Source organism: Ochotona princeps, chromosome 22, assembly GCF_030435755.1.
Source record: "Ochotona princeps isolate mOchPri1 chromosome 22, mOchPri1.hap1, whole genome shotgun sequence".
Classification (NCBI taxonomy): Eukaryota; Metazoa; Chordata; class Mammalia; order Lagomorpha; family Ochotonidae; genus Ochotona; species Ochotona princeps.
Window position 1 is genome coordinate 9,670,538 of NC_080853.1, and position 6,000 is coordinate 9,676,537.

Genomic DNA, 6,000 nt, shown 5'->3' on the forward strand with positions numbered 1-6,000 from the left:
TTTTCTTTCACTCTCCAATAAAATGAAAATAAATTAAAATAATAATTTAAAAATTTTTATTTATCTTAAAGGCAGAGCACTGGTTCACTCCTCAGATGGCTGTAACAGCCAGGTCTAGGCCTGGCCAAATACCAGAGCCAGGAACTCCTTCCTGTTCTCCCACGTGGGTGGCAGGGGCCCAAGCACTTGGCCATCATCCAAGTGCATCAGAAAGGAACTGGATCAAAAGTGGAGCAGCCGGCACTCGAACAGGCGCTCAGCTATGGGATGGTGGTGGCATGACAATGGTGGCTAATCTGCTGGGACACAACACTTGGTCCCCAAGAAATAAGTTTTTTTTTCAAGACTGCTATTTCTGAATAGCATAGAGAAAAAGAAAATGGTGATGAGATGAGAATAGGGGCAAAGAGGCTCTTCCTCTTTTTATTCATTTATTTGAGGAATACGCAATTAGCAACAACCAATTCTGTGTTCTGTACTTGGCACCAGGAATTTAGGATGTTCTGTCCTGGCAGTTACTTTCTAGCAGGAGATAAACTTCAACAGCTAATAAAAAGAAAATTTCCCTAGTACTAGACTGTGTTCAAGCACAGCACGGTAGCAGCATCAAAACCAAAGAGGCATTTTCAACACTGATCTAAAACTTAAATGTCAAGAAAGAACTGGTTATGGAAAACAGCCTTCCAAACAAAGAAACAGCCTGAGCAATAGTCCTGGGGTGCAGTGAATTTAGGGGGAATTGGGATCCAGAGGTTGAGGGCTCATGCCAAGCCCTGCAGACGGCAAGAGAGGAAGCACAAAGCAGGAGTGATATTGGGAAGGCACCATCTTGTGCACACAAGCTGGAGGATGATGCTGGACCCTGTGGACTAGAGGAGCTATAGCAAGGGAGGGAAAGAAGCCTTGGGCTACCGATCAGACAGGCTCCTTCCCTAGGAGTTTGGCCACAGAGAAATAGTTCACCCAGAGGCACACTCAGGCGGGGTCAACCTGAGGCAGTATCTGCATGTTTGCTTAATAAAAAGCAGGTACACAAAGCCACGTAATTAATTACCCGCCATAATTTCACTCTGCTCCCCGCCTCCTACCCACACTTCCACGGTGGCCCCAGGCACTTCCCTCTTTTTCTGGCTGAGTCAGCTGAATTCCAGCTTCTTCCAGCCTCTTCCATGGTGGTGGTGGTGGTGGGAGGGCAGGAGCAGGGAAGCAGGAGGAACCCACAGCACGCTGCCGTCCGAGTCACAGGGACCCCTTCTGCCTCAAGTATTTATGCCACTACCTAGGGCCACTTTAGCTGTTTATTTGTTTATTTATTTATGTGTTTATTTATTTAGCAAAGAAATTAAAAAATGAGATAGTTTCAGCACTCTCAGTGTCATTATAAAGGAAATTTACATTCCAGGCTTATGAGACGGAGGGGAGGGGGAGGGTGGAAATCATCAGGTGCCCAGACCCCAGGGATTTCTTTTAGTTGGGGCTCCCCTTCCACCCAGACAGCTAGGGAGGGATCCTTCCCAGGGGAGCCAGAGGCAGACAGTCAAATTGCTGGAACTCAAGGACCGAGGTAGGGGCAGGCCGAGGGGTTCTGTCTGCATGTCTGCTTCCATGCAATGTGCTGCAGGCTGAGTGATAGCTAAGACTGAGCAGCGACAACAGGATAATGGGGTGCCAGCGTCACAGTGAGCACTTTTACCCCCCCAGCCTCAGTTTCCCCACCTGTCATTCTGCTCCAAGCACAACACAGGAGGAGCCTCCATTAGGTCATTTCAAGTGGCAGTTGGACCAGTGTTTTAACCTTTTCCCCACTTCAGGGATGAACCTGGGCCGGGTGTGACCCTGGGTGTCCCAGGCCTCCCACCGGAAGCTCTGTGATGCCCTCATTCTCTGTTCCCCTCACGTTTAGACACCGACCGCCTCCACCCAGACCCAGGTGTAGCCAGGGAAATGGAGGCCCAGCAAGACAGTGTGCACAGCATGGCACTGCTGCCGAGGGAAGTAGGTTGGTCCCAGTCGTTGCCTTCCAGTGCAGCAGAGTTGCGGCAAGCTCACCTCCCCACGGGCTGGGTAATTAGCGGCGGCTGATTAGTGCTGATTGCAGACCCCTGCGGAGCTGCCAGGCTGGGCCTGAAACATCGTGGGCCTCTGGGCTGCAGATCCATGCTCCCAGGACAATGACTAGGGGTAGAGGGGACCAGAGCTGGACCCAGGCCCCCAGGGAGCCGCTGGACTCAACAATCAGGCACTTAATGCCAAACGGGAAACAGGAGGAGTGGAGAGGCCTGCCAAGCCTAAATGCTCCTGCTGGCTCTCCCTGCAGAATCAGCTGCGTGGTCTGGAACACGTAACTTGCTTCTCTGTGTTTGGGTCTCTTCCTTCATAAAATGAGAAGTTACAGTAGCCTCTTCCCCCCGGGTTGTTATGCCAACAAAATAAGAGTGAGCAGGCAGCACTCCACATGGAAATCAACACACACACACCCCACCACAATGATCATGGAAACTGGCTTTTCAGCCAAAGCCTCGATGCCTGATGACAGAGGGCCCCTCTCTGCCAAGGGCCCTATCCTGGCAGCTTCACCAGAACTGGGGTGGGAAAGAATGTTGGTAATAATCGCTGGCTCATGGATCACATGGTGGCTTCATTTTACCCAAGAGACTTTTGCGTTTTCTTTTCATCCCCCATGTGTTGGTTATTCAGTGGTGCGCCTTTTTGACTCCACGGTGATGTAATTTTGTTGGTGACTTTGTTTCGTGGCTTCTCATTTAAGGGAATGTATAGAGAGAGCGTAGTAGAGACTATCCTATCCAGATGTGAAGATACAATGCAGTATGTATCTCTACTTCCAAATAAAAGAAGGACTCCCAACGAAAGTGTTGGATATATTTAGACAATGGGAAGCTGGACTGTCTGACATTGTCTGTACCAGCAATGTTGGGGCACACTTCAATAGCATACTGATGGACTATACTATTGTAATAATATGGGGGAAAATCAGTCGGGAGATGGGAATTTGGTGGAGCAGAGGAGATCTCAGATCTATGGAATTGTACCATTCAATTTGAATTTTGAATTTATACAAATTCAAAATAAATTTTATAAAAAGAAAAAAAAGAATGTTGGCAATGATGATTCCCAAAGAGGAGGTGCATCCTAGCAGGTGCGTTGCTCGAATCTGAAAGTTCCACGTGAGCATCTTGGTCCTCAAAGGCCGGGCTGCAGCCTGCAACATTGAGTGGGAAGTCCACAGCCCTGGGCAGCAGGCCAGACCCTGTGGAAGGCGGGAACCAGGCTATGCGGAGCACGAAGGATTTAATCAGGGAGTCCTAGAGAGGACGCCAGACGAGATCCAATTAAATGCCAGCCCCGGCAAGTTCCCCGTTTTAATTTTCCACAAATTAGCTTAAAAGGGGGGATGGAAATGAAGATATTAGATTTTTTTCAGAGCCAAGAGGGAAAGTCCTTTGAGGATTATGTGACTTGTTCTCGTTTAAAATGAAATCGCTTCCCCCAGGGGGGTTTGGGGGCTCCCCTCCTTGGAGACGACAGCCAGGCCTTGCTGTTGGGGTGCAGGCATTAACCTCTGTCCAGGACAAGCCACCTTGCTGCGTCTTCCCACCCTCCCAACCCCACAGGTCAGTGCCACTGTACCTGTCTACAGGTACCTGGATCTCAGAGAAGGGATGCAATTCATCTACGGTTACACCATGGGAAGTGGCAGAACTGATTTGGATATGCATGTGTCCCCCACTGCAGCCTGACGCCCACGGCCTGCTCCCCACCAGGTTCCCCACCTCCCAGGAAGTCAGCCGGCCTGACTGCAGGATAGGCCAAGGGTCATTGGTATTCCACAGGCCCCCCGCACTGCCTGGCCTGTCCCCAGGTGACAATGATGTCCAGCACCGCCATCCGCAGGCAGGAGCTGAGTCTCAGGGTGCCCTTCAGCACCCCAAGGCTAGGACCCAGCCTATTTATCACTGTCTCCTGGTAAAGGCCAGCTCCTGTCCCCCATCCTCAACTGTGATTGGCCCTGGGCAATCAGCACCCTTGAATCACCATAGTGTCCTTACTCCTGGACACCCACACCCACCGCCTGTTTGCTGGAAACACATCCTTTGGCCAGTGTGGGGATGCTACAAGCTTGGTCTCAGGGACATCACCCCTTTGTAGTTTTCGCCAAGCCTCCAAGCCCCCAGGCGCCCAATCCAGGGACAACTCTCCAACCCTGGGGCAGAACCTGGGCAGAGACTTGACCTCTGAGCACCTCTGTGTCTCTATCTATGGAATGGGTAGGAGAGAAACCTAGTTTGAAAGACTGCAATGAGAGGTCCACAAGATCACAGAAGTGCCAGGCCCTGAAGCGGAGGGGTGTGCAGTGGATATCAGCCAGTCTCTCCCCTCCAAACACTGGGGGGAAGGGCCCAATAGGATGGGGAACCCACATGGGAGTAGCAGTAAGAAAGGAATAAAAAGTTAAGTCCAAACTCCTCTTGGTGGAGTCCTGCGACCATGGAATGGGACATGCATGAGGCCTCTGGGAGCTGATAACAGCTGGAACTGCCCAGGGGTCATCCCACCCCACGGGCAGGGGCTTGGGGCTTGGGGCTTGGGGTCCCAGGGCCAGTGGGTGCGGGTCAGAGCCTGCCACGAACATCCCATGTCAGTGGTACAAGCCCCACTCTGGAAGAGCCTACCCCCTGCGGTTCAGTGTGAGCTAACTAGTGGGACCCCAGGGGTCCCCAAGCAAGGGGCTGCAGTTCAGTTTAAGGAGATGTCTTGATGTGACACTGAGAGAGCAGGTTCCCACACAAGCTAGCCCAGGTTTAGGGGGTGTCAGTCTGAACTGTGAGTTCTGAATTCAGGCCTGACACTGGTGTGAAGCCACAAGCTGCAGGTTCAGAAGATGGAATTTGGTGCTGTGAAGACCGAGAGGAGGGGACAGGTGCTGTGACACAGCACTTACCGGTGTCCTTTGTCTAAGTCCTAGATTAGACCCCTCACTCAGCTTCCCATCTAACTTCTTCTACTGTGCACCCTAGGGGGCTGCAGGTGATGGGACCCTGTCATTGTCATCCACATGGGAACCCAGATGGAGTTCCAGACTCTCGGCTTCAGCCTGGCCTAGCCCGGCTATTGCAGGTGCTTGGGGAGGGAAACCAGCAGATGGAGGCTCGCTCTCTCTCTGCCTTTCAAATAAAGTAAAACTTCAAAAACAGAACAAAAAAATAATCTAAGGTAAACTCCAAGTTCAAGTGAGCCCAAGTCTGGAAAACACAAAGCTCGGAATTTACCTCCATGTACGGCAGGATCTGAGGACATCTGAATGTAAGGTTGGGGTCTGCCAAGGGGGCTTGCATTCCGGGCGTGCACCCCAGCCCTGAGGGCATGACTGCAGAGAAGCTAGGCCACAGAGAAAGAGCCTGGCGTGGGTCCCCAGGCAGCCAGGAAGCCACACCCAGTTTCCTGCCATCTTGTTCCTGCTTCCTGCTTCATGTCCTTGGTCCCACTACCCCCACCCCACTTCCGCCCCTTGTCCAGGAGCTGCTATGCTGGACCCCAAGCCTCAGGCGCCTCCACATTCCTTCCTGGAGAGAAAGATCAAGGGAGAGAAGCTCCTCAACCCTCCTCCCCCCCAGTAGATAGATCTACCCCCAGATGGCTTGCGGGGCCCAGGAACGGCAGCTGTGAGTCTTGGGACACTCGGAGTCCTGGTGCCTTATCTAAGTCTCCGGAACAAGCCTTTTGCATTTATTCCCCCAAATGTGTTGCCGAATTGCGTTCCGGCCCGTGGCTCCCAGCCATCTGCAGAGAGAAATCCAGTTAGACCTTGTATAATAAGTTCCTGACAATCTTGCCGGGGACGCTGGGTCATAAAAGTCTCCCAGTTTTATCGCCAGTAACAGACACGGAGTGAAATTAAGTTGTCTTATCAAATTTAGATAATATATATCCCTAGACGAGAAGGCTCTGCATGGGGTTTCAGAGGTATGAGCCCAGGAGAGG